The sequence below is a fragment of the Megascapheus bottae genome, chromosome 23 (assembly GCF_031878675.1).
Source record: "Megascapheus bottae isolate mThoBot1 chromosome 23, mThoBot2.hap1, whole genome shotgun sequence".
Lineage (NCBI taxonomy): Eukaryota > Metazoa > Chordata > Mammalia > Rodentia > Geomyidae > Megascapheus > Megascapheus bottae.
This window is the reverse complement of record NC_143531.1, coordinates 6,491,912-6,519,354: the sequence shown is the minus strand read 5'-3', so window position 1 is coordinate 6,519,354 and position 27,443 is coordinate 6,491,912. Positions and strand designations below refer to the sequence as shown.

The 27,443-nt window shown below is 34.1% G+C and overlaps 1 protein-coding gene across 1 annotated transcript in view; it reads right to left on the bottom strand.

Moving 5' to 3' along the window:
• Ndst4 (N-deacetylase and N-sulfotransferase 4) overlaps window positions 1-27,129 on the bottom strand; it is a 270,436-nt gene extending 243,307 nt beyond the window's left edge. The window contains exon 1 of the mRNA XM_090356655.1: window positions 26,678-27,129. The gene's annotated coding sequence lies outside the window, so the exon portion shown is untranslated. The remainder of the gene's footprint in view (window positions 1-26,677) is intronic.
• Between the last annotated feature and the right edge of the window lie 314 nt (window positions 27,130-27,443).

Below are 27,443 nucleotides of genomic sequence, written 5' to 3'. Positions count from 1 at the left end.
ATGATGTTGATCATTTTATCAGTACAGAGGTAAATGTACTGTCCTTTCTATTCTGATCATTAACTTTCTAGCGGTGTTGTTTTCTGTCATCTGTTTTGCTAATTAATTTTTCACTCTGTCTTCTGTCTTGTGTATTTGAGAAAAATGCTATTCCTAGGCACAGAACTGGGCTACTCAGGGCCTGTTAATATTGCATCTTTCAGAAGAGAGACCCTGTCACATAGTGTGTTAACTTTTTTTCATATATTTTTATTGTAATTAATAGAAGGGTTACATTATATTCGCCAGCTAGAAGGTGCATTAATTCACATAAATTGATGCCCTTTCTCATGTCTTCATCCCCATTTCCCTTCCCCCACCCCCAACCCTCATCTTGTTTTCTCCCCTTCCCTATCCAATTTCAAATAACCGAATGCAAATATATCCAATATATCAGATAACAAAGTGAGATACTGTAACAATATGAGATAACCAAGGGATAGCAAAAGAGATGAGAGATAACATAGTACATTAAGGACAACAATCACTCATTATATGGCTTTTGTTTCTATATTCTAGGGGTCCTTTCATTTAGCGTCATACTGTATGGCCTTATGTATCTAGGTTTTGCTCTATTGCAAATCTCTGCTAGGAGAGCCCAAGGTTTCTACTGATTATGACAAATGAGGGAAACCATTGAGCCTATGCTCCTTTGAGTCTGGCTTACTTCACTTAATATGATTTTTTCTAAATCTTTCCATTTCCTAATAAATAACTTTTAATAATTGAAAAATATTTAAAACCACTTGGTGCCTGGCTCACATCTGTAATCCTAGCTACTCAGGAGTCTGAGATCTAAGGTTCATGCTTCAAAGTCAACTGGGGAAGGAAAGTCCTTTAAGTCTCTTCTTTCCAATAGACAACTATAAAAATAAAGTCAGAAGTGGCACTGTAGCTCAAGGGGTAGAAAACTAGCTTCAAGCAAAATGAAGCTCACAGACAGTACCAGAGTTAAAGCCCCAGAACTGGCAAGAAAATATCTACATATCTTTATATCCATATATATATATATATATATTTATTTGTATATATCTATGTGTATATTCAAATTCAGTTTTGAAAGTGAAAGAAGAACGCATAAATATTTTCAATGTAATATACTCTAAGATATTTGTCATTAGCAGAGCTATAAAATAATAGCCAAAACAATAGTAAAATAGGATGAAATTAACTGTATGAAAGATAAAATACTAACTTAATACTAAGGAATTTGAGTGTCCAGGTCATGACCAGTAAATAATGAACTTCACCCTTTGTTACAAAAGATCACAACACCTATTGTCTTCTATTGTGAAGAGTCCATCTCAGTGTTTTATGCTTATGATTTGCAATATATAACAGTTATCTTAAGTTTGTGTAATATGCATTTTAAGGGTTTTTTTTATTTATCTGCTTCTGGAATAAAATTTTTTTAGTGAAATATTTTTTAAAAAGAAAGATAAAATATGAAAATAAATTAATTTATTTTCAATATAATTAACTTATTACTCCATAATTATTATTTTAAAAAAGAAATTAATCCCTTATCAGGTATTTGTTATCCAGTTTTAAAAAGCAATGCCCTTTTTATTCGTATGTTATCTGTAATTGAAAAGAGAAAATAAGACTTTGATTTCTACTACAGCTATATCACCCTCAGTGCGCCCAATCTCATCTCATCTCATGAAGCTAAGCAGGGTGGAGGCATGGTTAGTATTTGAATGGGAGACATTTACAACCCTTTTATTAATTACAATAAAAAATATGTAAAAAAATAAAAAAGAAAACATTCATTTGTTGCTGTTGCTATGTGGTGTGGGGGGAGGGTCTCCAACTTTTTCAACACTAGAGGGCGATATATTCTTGCTTTTATTACAAAAAAAAAAAAAAAGACACCTGTTCTACATTTACAATTTACCAGTCACAAGAAGTCTGAAGAAGGTGAGAAGGTAACTTTATGCAGTGCAGGCTATTCTACTCTGGGACATTTATCATGCTATTGATATCAGGAAAAGATCCATGAATCTTAATGCTACACCATTAATTATGTCATAATTCCAATCCTATAAGCAATTATCTTAATGAACAGCAATTTTCAAAACCTTGTACAGTTCATGTCTCTAAATTTGCATTTCTGGTATATACATATATATATGTTTGTTGTTATCATGAATAAAAGAGTGGGTAATGAAATATATATCATCTGTGGTTAATCTTTTGCTAAATTTTATGAACTTTTAAGACAATTGTTTTTCTTAAGGGAATCAAAGCATATATAATTTTGTCATGTCTGTTTATGTAGGTTATACTTGTTTATTTCTTTAGTGTATACCTTAAAACCCACTGGCTATTTCTAATTGTTTTTCTGGACTTTCTGTTTTACATTACTCTATTTTGCAAACATATGTTTACAGTAATTTCATTTGCATAAAAAGACATGATTTGAAACATATTGATTTACTTAAATATTTAGCAACCTAAGCATCAAGAAAGAACTGACATTAAAACAATACTTAAAAAATCCTTTAATAGAGAAGAGAAATTGGTTCATTATGAGTTAGACTGTATATGTATTTTGCAGTCATGCAGTGGGAATATGAAATATAAGAGCTACATTTTAAAACATGTAAAATTGTTATTATAAGTTCCACTTAGGGTGGCATTATGATTTCTTTATCAAGAAGTCTTTCTGGGCACCAAATTCCACTGCTTTACTTAAATTTGCAAAATTTGATGCTTCCATTTTAATTTATATTTTTCTTGAGAATCTGTAAAAATCACATATAACCACTTTCCAGATGATTTGAAAGATAATGGATCATTAGGAGATTGTGCAAGCAGTGAAATATACCCAAATTATTCATCTCAAGTAAAATGCACAAATCAAATAGTCTCCTTTTGTCTTCATGGGTCAACTTTTTCTACAAATTTCCTTTGCATGAATATACTGTTACAAGTTGATCAAAGAAAAGTATTTTTAGATATTGAATCTTGCCAAAAATGTTTTCTGAATAACCTTGGGCTGTAAAATGTGAATAATAATTCAGCCCTACCTAGTTGCTGTTGGCTCTAGCCTGTAAATCTAAGAGCACCATTCAAAGCCAGACTAGGCAGACCTGGCTGAAAGGTTCTTATCTCCAAATATCCAATTTTTAGAGCTCAAGTGGTAGAACACCAGCCTTGAATGAAAAAGCTATGATAGAATATGAGAGACCTAGATCAAGCCCCAATCCTGGGATGCACATGTGTACCTCTTCGCTCATAGGAAAATACAGCCTTCATTTAGCTTTAGTAATTAACTGTAAGTGATATAAAATATTTAGGATAAAGAAGATCTAAACAACAAAGTTAATAAAATTGGTCTGGATGACATAGAATATGATATGCAATAACTATAGACTAAAGGACTTAAAGGTTGCTTATGAAAGCTGATTGCATTGGGCCCCACAACAATTATTACCATGTTTTATTTATTTTTGTGCCAGTGCTGGGCTTAGCCTCAAGGCCTAACACTCTAGTTAAGCTTTTTGCTCAATGCTCTGTATCTTACGAGTAAACCAGAGTCTCGTGGATTTCTCTACGCAGGCTGCTTTGAACCGCCATCCTCATATCTGATCCTTGTGAGTAGCTAGGATTATAGACATGAGTTGCCAACCCCAGCAATATTTATTTATGTATTTATGTATCTATGTACATGTTTATTTGTTTGTTTGTTTGCTTATTTGGGAGTCAGGGAGCTGGAACACAGGGTCTGGAAATTGTACCTGCGCTTCATTTGCTGAGCTCTAGCCCTCTACCATTTGAGACAAAGCACAGTTCCAGCTTTTTGGTGGATAACTGAACAGTCATATATGCTTTTCTGCTGGGGCTAGATTTAAACCATAATTCCTAGATTTCAGCTCTCTAGGTAATACAATTACATGTATAAGCAACTTGTGCTCTACTCCGCATATAAATTTTTAAAAGCTGAAAAATGGAATATGTACTGCAATCATAATGCATGTGCCTAACAACCAATAAAAATCAGTACTTCATAGCGGCATGGTGCCTCCCACCTATAATCCTAGCTACTCAGGAGGCTGAGATCTGAGGATCAAGGTTCAAAGACAGCCTAGGCACAAAAGGACCTGAGACTCTTATCTCAGGGAAAACGGGAAGTAGGGCTTGCCTCAAGGCTTTATCTCCAATTAACCTCCAGAAAATGGGAAGTGGCACTTGCCTCAAGGGTAGGGTGGTAGCCTTGATCTGAAGAGTGAGAGACAACGCCCAGGCCAACTCAAGCCCCATGATCCACAATATATATACATATATACATATATGTATATATATTACTCTATTTCTAACATTTCAAATACAAGAGCATAGTTAAAAACATAGTTTTAATAAATTATGAGTTAAACAAATTTGGAGAATATTAATGAGTTAAAAATATAAAAATTTAGCTCAAGAAACTAGAAATAAGAAATAACCACAAAAAATGGCAAAAGGAAAGCAATAAGAAAAAGGAATCAGGTAAAAATAACACAAACTGACATTCTTTAAATGGCTAATCAATTTGATGAAGTCTCTGGACATTAAGATAAAATAAGAGAATTGCCATATTCACATGTAATCATGCAAATGATAATGAGGGATAACCTACTTTATAGATAAAACATATTTTTAATGATTTGTAATTTATGTTTAAATGAATATAAATGAATAAATAATCTAAAATATGTAGCTTCATAAAACTTTAAATAAGAAATCAAAGATGCCTCAAAATAAACAAAGAAAACAATGAGAATCATCAGGACATCTTCCCACAAATTAAATTTTTTATTAAAGAATTTATTAACATTGATTTTTACATCATATTTCAAATGACATGTTTAACAAAAAGTATTCAAGAAGGGAATCTCTATATACAAACACTGGCACTTAGGTTTTAGAACATAATCAAAATTAGGCTAAGGGTTTGTATATATAGATACATATTAATCTATGGAATAAAACATTATGTCTATAGAGTCATAGGATTTTATGTCTATGTAATTGTGCTTATATTTCCTTTACCATGTCCATAGCAATGGGTATGCAGATATTGAGTCCTCGCTCTTATACCGTTTGGATCTAATAGCCACATATTAAGGCTGCCATATGCCCTGACTTGTCTCACTCAACATGATTCGCATTAGATTCATCCACTTCCCTGTAAATGCCATTATTTTATCTTGTCTGTTGGCTATGTAGAATTCCATTGAGAGTGTGTGTGTGTGTGTGTGTGTGTGTGTGTGTGTGTGTATCACATTTTCTGTATCCATTCATCTGTAGTAGGGCATCTGGATTGTTTCCATCGACTGGCTATTGTGAATAGTGAAGAGATAAACATAGCTGAGCAGGTGTCCTTATCATATCTTGGGTTATGATGTTCAGGATAGATGCCCACAAGTGGTATGGCGGGATTGTAGCGCAGGTCAATTTTTAGTTCTTTAAGAAACCTCCACACTGCTTTCCAGAGTGGCTGAACTAGTTTACAATACCACCAGCAGTGCAATAGGATTCCTTTTTCTCCACAACCCTGCCAGCAACTGTCATTGTCTGAGTTCAAAATCTTGGCTATTCTTGTTGGGGTAAGGTGGTATCTTAGGGTTGTTTTTATTCGCATTTCCTGTATGACCATGGATGATGAACATTTTCTCATATGCTTTTTTACCATTTTAATCTCTTCTTTTGATAAGTCTCTATTTCTTGCCCATTTAGTAAATGGTTTGTTGGTTTTGGGGAGGGTTAGTTTCTTGAGTTCCCTGTAGATACTGGATATTAAGCATTTGTCTGAGGTATTATTGGTAAATATCTTTCCCCAGTTGGTTCGCTGTCTCTCTACTTTTGTGGCTATGCTTTTATCTGTGCAGAAACTTTTTTATTTTTAGGTAGTCCCATTTATCAAGTCTCTCTCCAATCTGTTGTGACCCTGGGATTCTGTTCAGGAGTCTTTTGCCTGCTCCTATGAGTTCCAGTGTCTCTCCTACTCTATCATGTAGCAGTTTCATGGCTTCCGGTCTGACATTGAGGTCTTTGATCCATTTTGAGTTAATGCTTGTGCATAGCGAAAGGCTAGGGTCAATTTTCAGTTTAGTACATGTGGCTGCCCAGTTTTGCCAGCACCAATAATTGAATAGACTGTGTTTGTTCTATGTATATCTTTGGCTCCTTTGTCAAATACAAGTTGACTATAGGTATGTGGCTCTATTTCTGGATCTTCTATTCTGTTCCATTGATCTTCTGGTCTATTTTTGTGCCAATACCATGCTGTTTCTGTTATTATGATTCTATAATAGGGTTTGAAGTCTGGTATTGTAATACCCCCAGCACTTCTCTTTTTGCCTAGAATTGTTCTGGCTATTCTAGGTTTTTCTTGTTCCATATGAACCTTTCGATTGTATCTTCTATTTCAGTAAAGAATGTCTTTGGGATTTTGATGGGGATTGCATTGAATTTGTATACCAATTTTAGTAGTATGGCCATTTTCACTATGTTAGTTCTCCCTAACCATGAGCATGGGATGTCTTTCCCTTTCCTAGTGTCCTCTTTAATTTATTTTGTTAGGCTTTTATAGTTTTCATTAAATTATTCCTTTACATCTTTGGTTAAGTTAATTCCTAAGTATTTTATCCTTTTAGAGGCTATTGTGAATGGGATCATATTCTTGACTTGGCCTTCTGTTTGTTTATTGTTGGTGTACAACAAGGATACTGATTTCTGAAGTTTAATTTTGTATCCTGCCACTTTGCTGAAGTAGTTTATTAATTCTAGGAGCTTGGGAGTGGAGCTTATTGGGTCACTCAATTAGCCTCTCTGACATTTCTGATTTTATTTTTGTTATTTCTGTCCTTCTAGTTGTTTTAGAATTAACTTTTTCTTGCTCCTCCAAGTGTTTCAATTATTTACATGCTCTTCTTCTGTCTTTTTAATATGCGCTCCTAGTGCAATAAATTTGCCTCTTACAACTGCCTTTGCTGTGCCCCATAAGTTCCTTTGTGCGTCTCTTGGTTGTCATTACATTCAAGAAAATTTTGAATTTCTTTGATCTGATCTGTAACCCAAGAGTTATTCAGAAGTGTACTGTTCAGCTTCCAAATTTTTTAATGTTTCTTGACTTTTACTGCATTGTTCAGAACTAGTCTGATTCCGCTGTGATCAGATAGAATGCATGGTATTATATCAGTCCTCTTGTATCTGCTTAAATTTTCTGTATAAACTATTATGTGGATTATTTTGGAGTGTGTTCCATGTACTGCTGAGAAAAATGTATACAGTTTTGCTGTTGGATGGAAGACTCTGTGTATATCTATTACGCCCAGCTGAGTTATGGTGTCTTTGCTTAACTTTTGATGAGTTGACTTGTCATTTGGTGAGAATGGCATATTGAAGTCTTCCACTCTGATTGTGTTTGAGTCTATCTTGTTCTGTAATTCTAAGAGTGTTTGCTTGACGAATTTGGATGCTTTCGTGCTGGGGGAGTAAATATTTATAACTGTAATATTGTGAGTATGGATTACAAATATGTAGTGGCCGTCTATATCTTTATGTACTGATTTTACTGAGAAGTTAATTTTGTCGGAGATTAAGACCGCTACTCCTACTTTTTTGCACGGTGCATTGGAGTGGAAAATTCATTTCCATCCTTTCACTTGGAATTTGTTTCTGTCTTTGGCAATGAGGTGGGTCTCTTGGAGGCAACATATTGATGGGTCTTGTTGAGTAATCCAGTCTGTTGCTCTGTGTCTTTTGATCGGATTTTTCAGTCTGTTCAGATTTAGGGAAATTATGGAATAGTGGTCAGTGTCCTTTGTCATTATTTAATTTTACTTCTGAGTTTCTTTCTCTCTCTTTTTTCCCCTTTTGTGTATAGTGATTTATGGGTAATTGCATCTTGATGGGGGTTCTAGCTGATCTGCAATTTGTTCTTGATTATTTAATATTTTTTGTAATGCTGGTTTAGTGTGCATATATTCATATAGCTTATCTTTGGAATGAAATATTCTAGTTTTACCCTCAAATGTAAATGCTAGGTTTGCTGAATAAATCAATCTGGGTTGACAGTTGTTGGTATTCAGGGTATGACTGATGTATTTCCAAGCTTTTCTTGCATTTAGGGATTGCGTGGAAAGGTCTGCAGCTATTCTAATATTTTTCCCATTGTAGTATAGCTCTTTCTCTTTTTTTTTGCATCATTTAAGATCAGCTCTTTGGTATTCGAGTCTAGTGTTTTTACTATGATGTGTCTAGATGAGTTCCTTCTAGGATCTTGCCTGTTTGGAGTCCTGAACTCTCAATAATTTGAGTATTTTCCCTTTTAAGGTTGGGGAAGTTCTCAGCTATGATTTTGGTGAATAAGGGTTGCATTTCTTTATCAAGGTACTCTGCCCCTTCATGGATCCCTATTATATGAAGATGAGATTTTCTGGCTGTGTCTGCCAGGTCCTGGAGTTCTTCTCTTTGGTGAATTCTGACTGCTTTCTCCAGACTGATGATTCTCTGTTCCAGCTCTTGCATTTTATCTTCCATTCCTGATGTCCTATTCTCCACATTAGTCTTAGCACTACTTCTTTTCCTCCATTCTAAAGAGTCTTTGACTTTTCTTCTTCTTATTGAAGTGCTTTCCCTGGAACATTCACCAGTCCAATGCTTTCATTAAATATCTACAACTCTTATCTTTTAGATTTATTTTTAATTTGCTAAATTGTCTTTTAGCTATCATTCTTTTGAAAAGAAAAGCTACTCGTGCAATAATTGTTGATAATGAAGATAGGCACACTTTGCTATAAATATGCTCTTCAAGAACTATAGGTGTCACAATAGAATACAAAAGTAAAGAATTGTCTCAGAATTGGTACTGTGGCTCCAGGGATAGGGTGATAGCCTTGAGATGAAGAGCTCAGGGACAGAGTCCAGGCCCAGAATTCAAGCCCCAGGACCAAAAAAAAAAAAATTGTCTCAGCAAAGTGAAATTTACTTTTGCAGAAAGGTACTTAGCCAGAGAAACCAGAGCAGGCATGCTATTCCTCTGTTTATCCCTAAGTGGACAGGCCCTGCCCTTATACTCTGATTGGTTAAGCTCAGGTTCACAATTTGCTTTTGATTGGCTAGTCTGAATGTAATAAGATTAGATGATTTTGAAAACGCTGCTATTTCTTGAACAATCTGGGGCATGTTGTAATTCCATCGTGAAAAGAAACCAATTCAAGACAAAAAAACCTTACATTTTGTAAGTCCTTTCTTATTCCAAAGCAGTTCCTCATTTCCTGAACAAGAGCCAAGTCACCAGGCCAAACCAGGAACCTTTAAGCAATATACTTGGATAGAAAAGACAGTTTTTCTCACAACTTTGCTTTCAATGTAATTTAGGTCTTCTGTCTCTGATGCTTTCATTTTTCTCCATCCTCTTTTAACTGATGTCCATAGTCATATGCTATGGCTATATCTTTGTATGATAACTAATAATTATGTTATTGTAACCAATATATCATATTGATTTTAGACATTTTACTATTTAAATGTGCTCTTGTTTTTCACTCTAGGTCTATTCTATCTTCAACAGTATTTAAAATGATTGTACTTTTAAGGCATTTGCCCTTTCATCTTTCTTTCTTTATCTCCCTCTGTCTCAGTTACTCTGTCTCTCTGTCACACACAGACATACACACACACACACACACACACACACACACACAGGTTAATATTGCTTATGGTGTATAAATATCATGATCAATCTTTACATTTATCTATTCCATATACTGCAATCAATTTTTTCCATCTTTCATTTCATACACCACCATTGGACTAATGCCACATCTTAAGGAATCAAAGTTTACATATCTGTGTATGTTCAGGGCAAAACTTAGATGTTAAACTCATGATAATGAACCACAACTGGATGCATGCTACTAAGCATCATGTTAAAGCACTTAGTACATTCCTGTGTCTTCTAGATCCTGTCCCATAGCACATAGGCTGACTTCACACTTTTATCCTATTTTCTTTTCATCACTCTCTTCTGATGATCTCGCTGTCTACTTGGTGAATACAATAAAAATAGCCAAGAACTTCCATTAACCACTATCACACACTTATTTTATTTCTCTTTTTATCAATCATCCATTCTAATTCAGGACAATGTTCCATTTGAACAGAAGTTCCAATGCATTATCTCTATTCATCAAAATACTGTTCTGTAAATACTTTCTTCTGTCCCGTGTAGCTGTATTTTCCTACTCTACTGAAATATTCATGCCAGCATTAAAATAGTAGGTTATTTCTTGTTTCATTTAGCCCAAAGTCCATGAAAGCAAAACTTGAAAGGCTATGTCCATTTTTTTTCTGAAGCTTTTCTCAACGAGGCTTACCTTTCCTATTTCATCAAAATTCCTTTATATAAATGTCACAAAGAAATTTCATTATCATGCAATGTTGTCAATATTGTGTATAATAATTGTTATCTACTGACCATTTTTCCACCAAATCATATTTGTGTTTTTATGACTTTTTGATCATATAATTTAGTTCCTCCTGAGCATCATATCCCAGGATATGATAAGGACACCTGCTCAGCCATGTTTATCACTGTGTTGGAAACAACCCAGATGCCCACTGCCGATGAATGGATACAAAAAATGTGGTACATACATATAGTGGAATTCTACATAGCCAACGGACAAGATAAAATAATTTCATTCACCAGGAAGTAGATGAAACTAAAGCAAATCATGTTGAGTGAGGTAAGCCAAGATCAAATGAACAAAAGGGGCATGGTCTCCTAGATATGTAGATATTAGATCCAAACAGTACAAGAGTGATGACTCAACACTCAGGTTACTCAAGGTTATTGACATGAACTTGAAGATGTAAATATAACTATATAGATATATAAATCTATGACAGGATACACATGTTGATCTATGGTATAGATCAATATGTGTATATGACATACAAAGACTCAGCTTAATTTTAATTTTGTTCTTAAATTTATGTGCCAGTGATTGCAGATAGAGATTCCATTCTGAAATACTTATTTGTTAAACTTGACATTTGACATATGATGTAAAAAATCAGTAAAATCTTTTAATTAAAGATTTTTATCTTCAATAAAATCTTTATTTTCATTAAACTCTTATTTTCAATAAAATCTTTTATTAAAAATAAAATAAGAAAATAATAGTTTTAAAATAAACAGCATACTTAAACAAGATACCTCATGAATGAAAATGTGAGGATGGTCAATGAGAAACTGAGATGATCACATCATATATCATATGCCAATTATGTAATTATAATTACAAGTAAAATTAGCAGTGAGATACTGCTTCACACCTACTAAAATGGTTGCAACATTAACTTGGACAACATCAGGTAATGCTGGCATGCATATAGAAGAGAAGAACTTTCAACTATTGCTGGTGAAAAAGCAAAATGCAAATTAGAAGAAAGTTTGGAATTTTCTTACATAGCTACACACACACACATCATATATTGTGCAACAAGCATGGATGCTATTTAATCAAATGAAGTAAATTTTTTTCTGCACAAAATACTTGCATGTGAATATTCAGCTTCATTCATAATTGACAAAACATGAAAATCACCATGAGCTCCTTTAGTAGGTGAATAAACACTGGTGCACTTAAACAATGGAATATTATTAACATCCAAAAGAAATCACCTGTCAAGCCACAAAATGCCATGTAAAGTACTTAAATTGTGAAAGCAACTAACCTGAAAATGCTATAGAAAGGCAAAACTATAGAGACTATGCAGCTGCATGTGGTTATTATGAGACTGGTGTGAGAAAGAGAGGTGAACAGATGAAATGTAAAGACAGTTTAGGACAGCAAAAACACTCTATTTTATGTTATAAAGATAAATACAGGTGGTCAACAGTTGTTAAAATCCCATAGAACTTTCAAAACCACAGATGGTCCTTGATATAAAGTGTGAATATTGGCAGGAATATGTCATTGTTGGTTCACTGATTATAAGCAATGTTGGTGGCTTATGGGGGATTGTGCATTATTGTAGAAGGATTCTATAGAAACTCTTTGTACCTTCTAATCATTTTTGCTAGAAATCTAGAACAACTCTATATAAATAAAGTCTCTTAAGTAAAGAAAAAAGTCTTCCATACCATTTATATATTTATATGTATATGGTATTCATATAAATAAGTATATAACATAACTAAACATTTATAAACAAACATAAAAATACATATATATTTCCAGCTTTCATAAATTTTATTTGTATATGGATAGATCAGTAGGTGAATCACAGAAATATAGTTTGAGAGCCATGATAGTTCACTTAAATGGAATTGTATTATCCAGATGTATTTCCTGAAGAATAAATAGTTTCAATTCATAAAACAAAATGACATTTCTAAAGTGTCTCCACAGGTCAAAGTAACTCTCAAAACCCTCCCCATGACAATCTTTCTTCCTGCAGATTGCTTTGCTCATTTCTTTCCCTCTCTTTCTCACCTCCTCTGACTGACTTTATTGCGTTGATCAATTAGCTTCACATTCTGAACTCAAAAATGCCCTTCAGGTGGAAAAGGAAATGGTTTTTAGAGGGATGACATTGTGAATACTCTCATATGAATTGCTTTTTGCTGGGTCACAGAGAAAATAGAAGTGCCATGGCTTGCTGATTGATTGGAGACAGAAAGGGAAAAAATGAATCACTCAGAACCTTCAGACTTTCCAACTTAGTCACTCAGTATCGACTGAATGCTTACCATGAGAGTCAAACAAACTCTCCATTAAACAGCCATTTTCTTTGCTTCTCAAAAACAATGGAAGTCTATCCCTATGACAATTAAGAGTAAGAACAGCAATTAGAAGAAGGTAAGTATGATAGCAAGGAAGATATAAACTTCTATGGAAGCAATGAAGATATGTGAAGAAGAAAGGAGTAGATCATATTTTTGGAAGGTCTATGACATCTTAAAAATGAAATTATACTAGGCTGATGAATCTATAAGAAAAAGATTTAAATTTTTCTCTAACAATGTTATCCATGGTAGTGAGGGAAAGCACAAATACACAAATGGGTACAGTAAGAACACGGCATGCACCATGAAATTTTTAGGAGGAACACTTCATGGATTAAGGCTTCTGGATGAAAGCTGTGGAAGGAATGGTTATAAACATTTCTGGTCAAGTACTGACATCTATTTTATAGTTATATAATACAAATGAAAATTTATCTTGACTTTGTCAGTTAAGCAAATACTGGAACCCTTGGTACCATCAGCATTGTGGTGTCACAAAGGTACACAAAAGATAATACTGTATTTAGGAGGATAAGAAAGTGAGAATAACCACAAGAAGGGAAAGGAAGGGAAAGAGGAGGAGAGAACCTGAAGCCACGAAAAACATGAGTTAACTGAGTAAGGACACATAGAGTAAGTGCTGTGAGAGCAGAGATGGAACGTTCCCACAGACTGAATTGATCAGGATCTGATTTATAGTGTTGCCTTAATCACTGAAAAGAAAATATGCATTATAAAGAGGAGAGAAAAAAGAGATATTTGAAATTGAGGAATCGTGGACATGCCATCATCAATTTTTTTCCTTCAAAGCATGATGGAATATTCATTTTTATATACTTTTTTCCTAGACACGACAAGTTATAGTTAAAAACTATAAAATGGTTACTACCAACTGATCACAACTTGGATTTGCTCAATAATCATTCTTTAAGAATCAATATTGAATTCTGTGCTGATTTGCACCTTGGATAATTGACTTGGCAACTATGGAAATAGCTACCCATCAAACATGAAATATTCACCTGGTCCCTAAGAAACAGAGATTAATTAATTAAGCCAGAGTATTAAAATATAAATTTTAATCATTGAATAAAAGAAGTGGTTGGTGATTTAATATTTACACTGAAGTTTGCTTTTTTAGATTTTTGTGGGTCATGGGGCTTGAACTCAGCCTGGGCATTGCCCCTGAGCTCTTCAGCTCCAAGGCTACCAACCTACCCTCCAGCCAAGTCCCACTTCCCATTTTCTAGAGGTTAATTGGAGATAGTCTCAGATCTTTGGTGCCCAGGCTGGCTTTGAACCTTGATCCTTAGATCTCAGCCTCCTGGGTAGCTAGGATTACAGGCATGAGTGAGGCACTGTGCCCAGCTGAAGTTTACTTCTAAAAAATCACATAGATCTTTATTAAAATATAAATAACAGTTACAAAAACTTCTTTCAATTAGCCTTTTGTTATATGAACGATGTGCTACTGATAGGATTGAAATGCATTTATAAGTTATAATAACTTTCTGAATCTCCCAGAATTTATATTTTAATACTTTAACCACTCTTCTTCTGAACTTAGTCATCATTTTGTCTATATAAATGAAATGGACTCATTTCAGAGGTAAAAAAATAATTTCTCTTAAATTACTTTTGTCATTTATCTACCACTGACTTTCTTATGCAGAGAAATCAAATCTAATCAACACATAAAATCCCAAGGACAATATTTTGATCAATTTTGTCAGTTTGAGGTCAATTTGAAATCTATTATATAATTTGCAGGAAAATCTAGTCAGATTACTTTTATTACCTTGTCTTACCCACAGGAAAATCATATATTGTACTATTCTATACTACTAAGTTAGAGCTATTGATAGTAAAAAATAAACTTTAAAGGAACACTCATTATTTACCTTGTATAAAAACAATTACAAATTCCCATTACCTCAATTATTATATAAAGGATTCAACAAATGACAATGTAAATAATTTAATATTCTAGGAGGTGACTGATCAATACAGTCTCATCCAGACAATTTATGTTCACATAAATTCTCTATTTTACTCTATTCCTCCTGTCCTAAATTTGTTCTTTAAGTAACAGGAAGTAGAAATTTCAGCATCTTGGACCTAGGCTTTGATAATTATTGAAATAAATAGTTTTTAGTAGATGTTTTTTGAGTACAGTCTTATCTTATTATATTACATATAAGCATTTTGTGTTTAATTTAGATTACAAGAGAATTGAAAAATTCTTTATCAAAAAGAGATGCACCTGATTAAATTTAATTGCTATTTTCCATCAATTTGCTTTATATTTTGTTGTATTAATGTATTTAAAATATTTTAATTAGTTTCACAAAGGGTTTCAATTCAACATATACATTTGTAATCAAGACAATGTCACCCATGTTAACTTTTAGTTACCACAAAATGAAAGAGCAACTTTGTCATAAAATGGAATAATGTGATGATCACATGTAAAAATATCCTGCATAAAATTTTATCCTGCCACCCCCAAAGTCATCTAGTTTGGAAAGGAATGATTATAGCTGTTGAGATTCAGAGTGATTTCAAGCATTCTGCCACTTATTAGAGATGACATGTCTTGAGATATTACTATTTTAATGCTTGATGACTGTGACCTAGAATTATTACCAAAATTGCTTTGAAAGAATTAAAGCACTGTACCCAAATAATTCGATACTTTCTTCATGTTCAAAATGTATTTTGGGAAAAATCAAACTACAAGAGGAGTTAATGTTTAAGATAACCTCCAATAAATTTCTGGCAAAATAGCATATGCTCGGTACGTTTTAACAAGTAGTAAAGAACAATTTGTAGATTTGTTACTTAAAGCACTGTAGTATAGTATTCATTGCTGTCTGTGGGTCTTGAGTAGCAGATAGAGGGTTGCTAGTTAAGTGTCTTTTGTTTGCATGTGTGACTACAAGTATATGAAGAAGATAAACTCCTTCACACCCCAGTAACTTCATCTAGCACGTGGGTAGAAGTCCAGACCAATTAAGGAATATTCATATTTGTTTTGTTGATTCCATCATTGTTGAAACTTTGACTTCTTATTTTATTCCAGTTCTATGGTCCTTCTTACCATAGCATACGAGAAAATAAGTATAAACTGTTAAGCCTTTTCTTAACACATTGAAATTCCCTACTCTGGTTTGTGGTCTGTTTTCCTTCAGATGCTTGAATATTGGTTGATGTTCAAGATCATGATGACTTAAATTGTTCACCAATAAAATTTGACCCTTCATGTTAGATTTAATGTTATGGATATTGAAATTTATGACCAGAAGACAGTATAGAGGTGATTTGGACCATTATCTCCAAGTGGAGGGGACTGGCAAAGATTGGAGACAGTCTCCCTCATTCAAAGGTTACTTCAAAGCAGTAGGGAATGTATTACAGGCCGAAGTCAGAGTAGTGATGCATGTAATTAAAACTTAACTCCATTAATTTAAAAATCTCTCATGTTTCCAAATTTGTAATGGGTGCTTTGAATTTATTGTCATATTTAACTCTCCCAGTGATTCTAACAAGTAGGTCCTATTGCCCCATTCACACATCAAGAACCTGAGACACAGAAAGGTTAATTAGCTTCTTTCAGGTTATGCCATAGTTACAGGCAATTGGACTTAAAATCCATATTCTTTGGAACCCAATGTGATCACCTGACTTTTGTACTAGGCCTATATACAATGTCATCTTTAGACTGATTCATGGATGTTTACCTGACCAGAACTTTCATACTAATGTTCATATCTCACTAAAAATTCCCTATAAGCAAATAAATTTCATAGAAAGCATAAATATTCTCTTCTTTCTTCTTTTTAAAATTATTTTAAGTAGTTGCTTCAAGGAGTTTCTATTGAACAAAGCAGTTGATGAATAGAATAAATATTGGAAATATACTTCTTGTCTATTTTTGAGATATTTTATTTCTGGAATGGGTGCAAATGAAGCACCAACACAATGTTTTAAAATTTTAAAAGACTGATCCTTCATTTATTTAAAGTATTTATGATTTTAAAAGATGAAATCTTCATGTATCTAAGTTATTTATGCTTTCATTTTCTTTAACATTGTACTAAGGCCTCTGCAGTGGAGATGACAGACATGACAGTAAATAGATAGTAGTTAGGCAGCTGCCTTGCTTTTGCATGTATGAGTAAACAGAGATTCCCTAAGATACAGCAGTTGCACGCTTGAGCATTTATCCAATAGAACTCAAACCAGGCCACACCAAAACCACGAGCACAACCATGGTAACATATGGACTTGACCTAGACGTCCCTCAGTGAACTAATGGGTCAAGAAAATGTGACATATATAACCAAAGTAATTTTATTCACCCATCAGATAGAATGATATTGTACCATATACAAGGAATCAGAAAAACATGGGAAAGTTTTATTAAGTGAAGTAAGTCAGATCTAAAGACACATAGGCTGATTTCCCTCATTTGTGGTAACTACAATGGACCTCTAAATCTACAAGTAAACACACTGGATGGTAAAAAATAAAAATCCACTGGGACATGATAAATTATACAGATCTTTAGATATTTACACAGTGAGACCACAAGAAAATATTCTCAGGAGAAGATCACAAAAGCCCAGTAGCTATGTGTGTATGATCATATAAAACAATGTATTAAAATGTATTAAAAAATCGACGCTCAGGAAACAGGAGGGCTTTTTTTTGTTGCTCTAGTTGATAGTTTTGTTGTCTTTTCCTTTTTATCTTATTTATTTGTTTATTTGTCTTTGGGAGGCACAGAAGAAGTGTGATAAGTACAACAATAATACCAGACATTATGTAGAAAATGAACATTACGACTTGTGGGTGAAGATGGAGGGAAAAGCTGGGAGAGAGAGTTGGGGAGGGGATGGTTCAGAAAGACATATACTCAAGTAATTGTAACCCCTCCATATATTACCTCAACAATAACATTATATATATGTATGTATTTATTTATATATATGTACACACACACATACATATATATATAGAGAGAGAGAGAAGGGAGAGAGAAGGGAGAGAGAGAGAGAGAGAGAGAGAGAGAGAGAGAGAGAGAGAGAGAGAGAGAGAGAGAGAGAGACAGAGACAGAGAGAGAGACAGAGAGAGAGAGAGAGAGAGAGAGAGAGGACTTTGGACTAGACTTCTATCCACTCAGTACTCTGATCTAGCAGGTGACTCAAAGACCATATGAAGTAAGGAACATTCCTGCTTATAAGTAGCCCTCTGTAAAATCTGTTTTTATACTCTAGTAAATATCCCAATTAATAATTTCCTGTTATATAAAATTTTTAAACAATATTTATTTTTATTTTTCTCAGCTGTCTTCTAGTTACATGCTACTTGAAAGAAGGGAAGCTGAACAGAGTGATTATAAGAATTGAATTTCCTGATTTCACAATTTTTTTCGTAATGAAAACCAGCAAGAAACTCAAACTACCATTTGCCTCTCGATGAAAGCAGAATTTTCTTCCACAGCTGCCTTCTCGCCAGGTACCACTCCAATATATGTTTGAACTGATTTCATTGTTTGTTCAAAAGTATTGTGCATCTTGATACTGCATAGAAAAAATTCCCAATATCGTTCCTGCTTTTCTGTTTTCTCAGGACACAACATATATTCATTTTTCACAAAAAGCACAGTAAACAAAAAATATTTTCAACATAGAAAAGTGGCAATAGTACTTCATTGTAGTCTCTCCTTCTTTCTTTCTTCCTTCCTTCCTTCCATTTTTCTTTCTTCTTTCTTTTTTTCATTCTTTCCTTATTCCTGTGTTCTTTCTTCTTTCTTTTTTTCATTCTTTCCTTATTCCTGTGTTCTTTCTTTCCTTCCTTCCATCTTTCCTTCCTTCCTTCCTTTCTTCCTTCCTTTTTTCTTTCTTCCCATCACTCTGACATCTATCTGTCCATTATCTATATCTTACCTCTCTAACATCTAGCTACTTTTCCATTTATGTATTCATGTATGAATGTATCTATCTGTATATCTAATTATTATGTTACCTTCTCTCTTGGCTTTTTTTCTTTCTCTTATGCCATACTTTTCCAGCTTTCTGGTGATTAATTAGAAATAAGAATACCTTTGATTTGTCTTCCTGGGCTAGCTTTGGACCAGGAAACTGAGAACCCACCCTACTAAGTATGTAGATTACAGACATAAACAACTAGCACCCAGCTATTATTTTTATCTCCTTTTAACAGCACTGGTTTTTCAGCAGATGTTCATAGGACATGGATGCCTTCTTGGATTTCGCATTAATCAAAATCTTGATGTCTTTCTGCTTTTCTTAAGCTGTCTCTAAACATACTTATTATCAAAAACCTTTAGTTAAATGCGGAAGGCTGGTGTATATGCATGTACATTACATGCAAAGCTATGTTAAGTTCTTTGCTAAGCAGAGCACCTGATTTTTTGTGAGAAGAAGGTCTAGGGTCTTTCTATAGCATATTAAGAGCCTGAGATTTCCCTCATTTGTTATAATCAGTAGAAACCTTGGGCTCTCCTAGCAGATATTTACAATAGAACAAAATGTAGATACATAAGGCCATCTAGTATGACGCTAAATGTAAGGACCTCCAGGATATAGAAACAAAAGCCATATAATGAGTGATTGTTGTCTTGAATGTACTGTTATCTCTCATCTTTTTTGCTGTCCCTTGGTTATTGCTTATTGTTACAATATTTCACCTTGTTATATGATATATTTTATATATGCTTAATTGGTTATTTGAAATTGGATAGGGAAGGGGGAAATCAAGATGATCTGCGGGGGGAGGGAGGGAAATGAGGACCATGATATGAGAAAAGGTATCAATGTTTGTGAAGTAATGCACCTTCTATCTGGTGAATATAATGTAACCATTCTATTAATTACAATAAAAAATATATGGGGAAAAAAAGAGCCTGAGCCTGATGAGCAACTAAATGGTGTCAGATTTTATTTCCCCCAACAGGATGGTTAAAAACTGCTGATGCAATCTCCATGATGCAAGTAACATTCTCTATGATTGTATTAGGATTGTGTGATCTTCATCAGACTTATTTTTATTGAGATTGAAGTACTTTCATAATCAGTGAATTGAAAATACAAACTAAGCAGTAGTGGCTTATGCCTATGAGCTCAGAGACTGAGATCTGAAGGATCATGATTTGAAGCCAGCTCAGGTAGAAAAATTTGCTAGAATCCATCTCCAAAATAATCTGCACATATAACTTAAATATGAAGCACTGAGATCAAATCTCATTACCAGAAACACACACACACACACACACACACACACACACACACACACACACACACACCGAGAATTGCATTTTTAATTCTACTAAATTGTAATGCTAGCCAACTATATGAGTGATCTGTTAGCATGTTAGTTCTTAGTCTTGTCAATTTGAAAAAATAAGATAGGGCATTAGCACCTCCTTTGTAGCTTAAATTGTACTAATAAAATTAGTTTTTTAGGATATAAGAATGATAAAACAATGTGAGATCATTTATTCTCACACTATTTTTGAGTACTTAGAGCTGCAAACAGTACTAGCAAAATTCAAAATGAGATTTCTACAACCTGTCTTTCTATTTTCCAATAAATTAGCACCAAATAGTAAGTCTATCTTAGAGTTTCACTCAATGCCTTTATACATCTGGGAAAAACAATCAACAAAGATAAGCAAAGTTAAGCACCTTACCTTGCATCATACAAGATCTAGGCTGTCCTCACCATATTTTTTTTTCACAAGATAAAGTAGCATGAACATTTAATTCTTTTTTGCTTTTTTTCTGTGTATGTGGTACTGACGAATTGAACCCAGAGCTTCATGCATGTGAGGAAAGCACTCTATCACTAGGCTACACTCCTGGCCCTGACGGGTAGCTTTGAAATAGACTTTCTTTCTGACTAACAAATTAGCAGAAAGGCATTAGTTAAATATCCATGTTGAATTCATGGGCATGCTTTAACCCACCCTCTTGAATTATCTATTCTCACTCTGAATACTCAAGGGTAGTACTTGCTTACTGCTTGTTCTCCTCTGAATATTAACTTCCTGAAAGTTTTTGGTTTGCCCTGGTACCTTGAAGAACGCCTGGAGCCTATTAACAAGAAAAAAATACTTATTGTTACAATTATTATGAATATTACTGAAAAATATTAAAGAGCTATTTTCTCTGTTGAGAAGGGAATAAATATGTCCAAACCAAAAGGTAGTGTAATGTAAGTTCTAAATTGAGTTTAATTCCAATTGATTAATTTTATAATAATTTATATCATGATTATTCCAAGCAAAGAGGCTTTACAAACTGAGATATCAAGAATGATATTCCTTGCAATGCATTAATAAGGAAACTTTCTATATGATCGAGAATTATTTTTTACTTATTATAGTATGCACATCATCAACGCAAGATCAATGAGAGATTGATAGAGAAACAAAATCAAATTTAACTTCTGGGTCTAATTATTCACTTGCATTTGAGAATAAAGAACAGAATTAGGGCTTTTCTATGTATTCACTGGATCATATGTATTTCTGCATCTGTTTCTTACCTTGTATTAATCTTTAGTGTCACTGTATTTATTCCTGAAGTTTAAATGATTTTTATGTAGTTGTCAAAGACTATTTAGTGCATCAGGGAAAACTCTTTTGAGATATCTGATGAAATACGACAAATTCTATGGATCAGCATTCTACAACTGTATTTCTGATTCAGGAATGGAGTCAAGCCAAAGCATCTGAATGTGCAAAATAGCTTTGTTTCCTCATTTTTCCCCTTCCATTAGCATGGAAGCTGGGCCTTTGGGGTGCATGTGAATGTTGCTATGTTTAAACTACTTAATGAAAACATGGTTTATAGGGGTTTAAACTACAAGTAAAAGATTGTTTACATTTATAAGTATTATTACATTTACCACTCTGTTTATTGCATGTGATACATGGAAAAGATGACACTGACAAAAAATACTGAAAAGGGAGAAAGTAAGCTATTGAATTGTCTGGGTGCAGGTGACATGTGCCATCGATCCTAGGAATTCAAGAGGCTGAGATATGAGCATGGCAGTTTGAAGACAGATGGGCAGCAAAATCCATTAGACTCTTGTCTCCAAATAAGAAACTTGCTCAAGTGGTAGAACACTAGCCTTGAACAAAAAAGAAGCTCAGTGACTGTCCAAGTCATGAGTTCAAACCCTTATTTAACTATTTATTATATTGAATGGCAATCAATAGGCAAGAGAAGGGTTTGTACCTTCAGGGTGATGTAATTAATTCTCTGACATGAACTTCTTGCTTATTTCTCCTTTAGGGCATAGTGTTTTTAAATTCCTTTTCTCTAATATTTCCCTCCCTATGTATTCAAACCTAGTCATTATATTCACAATTGCTTCTACATTAAAACAACTGGTTTGGTCTCCAGCTGTGTAAGCAACCATTAAAACTGGAATAGCAAAAGTAAATAGGAAGGAAGGAAGGAAAGAAGGAAGGAAGAAAAGGAAGGAAGGAAGGAAGGAAGGAGGAAAGGAAGGAAGAAAGGAAAGGAGGAAAGGAAGGGAGGAGGGAAAGGAGAGTAGTAAAAGAAGCGAAGAAAAAGACAGGAAAGTAAATAGGGGGAAATAGTGAGGAAAAGAATGAATGAAACAAGGAAAAGAAGATAAAGGGTCAAAAAATGAAGGAAGGAAAGAAAAGAAAGATGTGGATGTAATGAAATCAAGGTAGCTTATTTAAATTTGCAGCTTGCTTGAACATACTAAACTTGTCCAGCCGATATTCAATTTCCACATGGCTATATCTGAAAGTACAAACTATCAATGAGGCTTAATAAAGAGTCAGCTGTAGAGCATGCACCACACACCCACAAGTTTTTAAGGTAGATCTCCAGCACCACAAAAAAAAATTAATAAAGGAAGAATCTTTAATTTGGATATCGAATATTTTAAACAAGGTGTCACACAATTTCAATTGATAGCAACAAATTTGAATTAGGGAACTCTATCCATTTAAAGAATAACAAGTATTTCTGACTACAGGGCCCCGAGTCTTGTGTGGACATTGTCAGTTTGCAGAAAGATAACTTTTTTGTGGGACTCTATAAATATGAATATCAACGGTTTTTAAAGAAGAGTTAAAGTAAGATTCAGTATAGAAGTTTCAATTCTACAACCCGTTATTCAATATATAAAGTGACATTCACAAGCAAGCCACATAATTCCTTCTAACTTTTCACTCATTTTTCTCTTACTTTCAACTTATTAAATAGGATTGTCTCTCTTGAAAATATGTCCATGGTATTTATACTTGCATATTTGTATATATATATATATGAATGGAGGTAGCACTGGAAACCTTTTATTTAATTTGTTTTTATTTATGATATTTTACTTTGATCTATTCCATGACCTGAATTAACTGGTTAGTAACACCTATAACAAACACATCAACTTCTATCTGTAGACATTTCAACCAGTTGGGTTGGAGATTAATCCACTTTTCACATTTCCAAAACATCCATTTGACTCAAAATGCCTGAGGCATCGATGAGTTTGAAATTCTTTAGCAGACTACTTTGAGTTTTATTGCAATCCATTATCCATTCAATATTAGTTGTGAAAGGAATTTTATATTTGTCAGCTCTAGACTGTGATAGCATTCCTTCGAAAACTGAGAAAAAGAAATCGTGGAAATAAGGCTCCCTATACACAAGACTTGTGCTGCCATTGGCACCTTTGACAGCTGAGGCTTGCTGGAAATAACTGGAAGGAAGAGTGCACTTAACACCCAGTACATCAGCAGAGCCCAGCGTCTCCTGAGGTGTTACAGAACGGGTTGGCTAGCTGTGACATCACCATAGCTGCAAGCAGCAGCCTGTGTCTGACACCTGACCCATTCCTCTCACTTTCTGAACTTAAAATAAGACAACAGACAACCTCACTTTCTTTTTTTCCTAGTGACTTGGAGCTCAGAATGCAGGAAAGTTACCTTCTCTTTCACAAAGCTACCAAAGTATTTGATTGTTCTATGTTTACATAAAATTCACCAGGCCAGTTGCTCTGGTATAATCATTACCCAAGTGTACCTATATGGCATGCTTAAGATTATAGTGGGCTGTGCTTTGCATCTTTCTTTTACTACTTCTGAGTACAGACTCAGTATAGGAGTTTTTGTGGTTGTTGTTGTTGTTTGTTTTGGCCGGGAAAAAATACATATATATGTGTGCATGCATGAATATATATACATATATATATATATTTATAAAGTAGAGAACTATTTAATTAAGAAGGAACCTTGTGGTTTTGAGATGTTGCTTTACTCAGAAAATATAGTTATTCTTTAAATGCACCTACAGTTTACAGTTGGGGAATAAAATAACACTTCAGGGTAGAGTTAAAGTATAATACATTATCAGTGAATTTCATCCCAGAATAAATTCACCTTCTGGATGCATTGCTTCTTAATTTTGGCTTCCAGCCAGGGCTGATAGTCTAGCTTGATTTCCTAAGTTTCTCCAGCTGTTTTCCCCATCTACAGAGGAACAGCAGCCAAAGTCTTATAGTCTCAGCATAGTATGCAGTCTTTCCCTTGTCTCCCTGAGGAGTTGCTAGTAAAGGCAATATAGAAAGTTTGATCTGTGGGTTTTCCTTTCCTCGAAGACTCCTTTTCTACTCAACCAGATTATATACATATTAAACTTCTTGCAGACAGATATTTTATGGGTTAAAATACATTTATAGAATATCTGCAAACTAATATTTTTGAAATTCAATTACAGGGTGCTTTAGGTTGAGAAAGTAATATGTATATATATGTATATAAAACAATTTTACATCACAGATAAAATATGAAAACTGTTTTTTTAGGTGAATATATATGAATATGTATTTCTCCATTTTCAAATAAAATTTCTAAATGATGAGTTTTATATTTACAGCCAGACTTATTGCTTATTTGTTTGCTAAAAGAAAATGTATCATAAAATTGTCATGATGTTTTACTTTTATTTAGGAATAATGCCTGAGTTTTAGAGCTGCATCTATATCTTCATTTTTACAAGTAATTTTATGTTATAGTTGATAAGTCATATGCATTATAATTTTTCTCAAAGGGTTTTATATGAATCAGTGTTATAGTGACAAGGTAACATTCAGACAAAGCTAATAGAGACCATCCTGCTTAACATTAATTTTTCAAAATCACCTTCATAATTTATTATAGGTATCTCTCTATGCAAATAGGTATCTTTTTATTATATGGTAATGAGAGGATTCTTTGAAAATGTTCACCAGACAGAGTATATTACATTCAAATTTATATACTGATGTAAATTTGTCTGACAAGTATATTTCACTCATTAACCACTTAGTTTTATGAGTTACAATGGAAGATTTAGACTGCTCTGACCAATGGATTTATATTATCTACCTATATTTTCTTTGAAAAAAATAATCACTATCAACATAGCAGCTCCTTAGCATTTGGATATAACTACCTTTTAATAAAATATATTAAAAGCATTCTTTTGATGTGGAAAAATAACTTCAAAATCTTTGTGAAGAAAATGTCATTGCCTCTGAGCTTGGAAGAAATTCAAAGGATTATTGCATTTTTTTTACCTCCACCAATTTTGTCTTCACCAAGACACTCATACGAACTTAATTATGAAGTGGACACTGAGTGAATAACTCAAATTTTATGTATTTTTGAGATACGTTATTCATATATATGCACAACTCATGTGCCATTAACTTTAAAACACAGAAAAACTTGAGCTCATGACAAGCATTTTCAGAGAAGACACTGTGCAATCAAGCCAGAGTATGCTGGAAAGAAATATAATGAAGTCTTGAAACTTTAAAAAAAATATGTATGAGACTTGGTAGAATAATATATTCCAGTAAAAACAAATCAATCCCTCCATCTAAAGACTACTATAGTAACTATGACGAATACATTGTTTTATGAGTCAGGACAACTTACAAAGAAAATATAATTTGAGATTCCTCTGACACAGATCTTAGAAAGGGTGATTTAAATCATATTTAAATCATATTTTTCCACAACTTATTCTGTGCAGAAGGCATTTATTTGTAAGAAATCACAGGTATGCTACAAAGCTGTTTCTACCCTCCTGAGAATGAACGCTTGTGCATCATGACACAGATTACTCTAAGGATTTATTTTTTTTTCTTTCGCTCTCCTAATAGGAGCGAGGAGGAAAGCATCTATTTCTTCAGAAGCAATTTATGGCTCTATCATAGAATTTCAAACATCTGTGACAGCTGTTTCTCTAAAGCAGACCATTAGGAGAGAGCATGCCTATAAATCTCAGGTCCCAAGGAGGGAGCAAGAGTTCTCATATTGGGTAATACAAGCCATGGCCTCAGTAATACTTCTCAGACAACATTTCAAAGCTCACAGATAGTTTTTGGATGTGGAGTATGTAAAGCTGATCGTTTCTATATTGAAGAAAAGAAAGGTATAAAATTCTTACCAGGTGGGGTGGTTTTGTTCAAATGTTCTGACAACTGCTTTAAACATCTCAACTTCTGTATCTTCTGCAGCAAGGAACACACACACACACACACACACACACACACACACACACACGTGTACACAGACACATATATTCCATTACAGTGTAAGTACAACTTCCACCAAGCATAATGACAGCTAAGTACACACAGGTAGAGTTCAGCTTCAAAATATTATCAGTTTCAACACAAATCTTTCACAACCAAAAGTTGATTTTTGTCTAACTTGTTTACGAAAGCCAAGCAACACATATCCATTCACTGTATATACTTTGATTTCAGCAAGTGAAACAGTAACTTACCTAGAGAAGAATTTCAGTTATTTTGCTTATACACATATATATGTATTTGTTTCTTTAGCTAACTTGAATTTATCCCCAGTTAGAAAAGGAGATATCCAGGATTCAGGGTTCACTTGGCTCCAGGTTAATTAGGAGTTTTCAGTTCATACACAATCTGCCTGAACAATTCGGAAAAGCACACCGGAGCTCCAGTCTGAACTCTTCCAGCAGAGTCTTTTTTTTTTTTTTTTAATTTATTTGTTTTATACACACATTGTCCTTTTCAACACAAGCAGCCAGCTGGAATGATTCAAAAGCTCTCTTCAGCACACCGTTAAAATGCAGCTTTCCTTCTTGGACAGGAGAATTACGCCAGGGAGCCGACCCAGTACAGCAAAAAAGGCTAGGAGAACTATTTAATCACCGGAATACCAGCTGCTGCTGGTGTTATGCTGTTGTTACTGCTGCTATGGCTCTTGCTTAACTGGAGTCGGTCCTTCCCTCCCTCCCTCCCTCTCTCCTTCTCTCCCATCTCCACAAGTATAAAGGCAGCTCTTGCCGGATTATGATTGGCAGAAGCAGCCCATTCCTTCAGCTAATCATCCTCAAGACTTTTCAAGGACCAGGAGCTGCTGTGATGTCATCGGGACAGTGGGCTGGGACAGATGAACGCATTCCAACAGAAGCCAGTTCAGCGATCAGCGGCGTGCCTCCCACACCACCGTGATTGATGAGAGGTTCTGCATAATCTCTCATGGTACACTGGGACTATTTCCCTCGGTGAAAG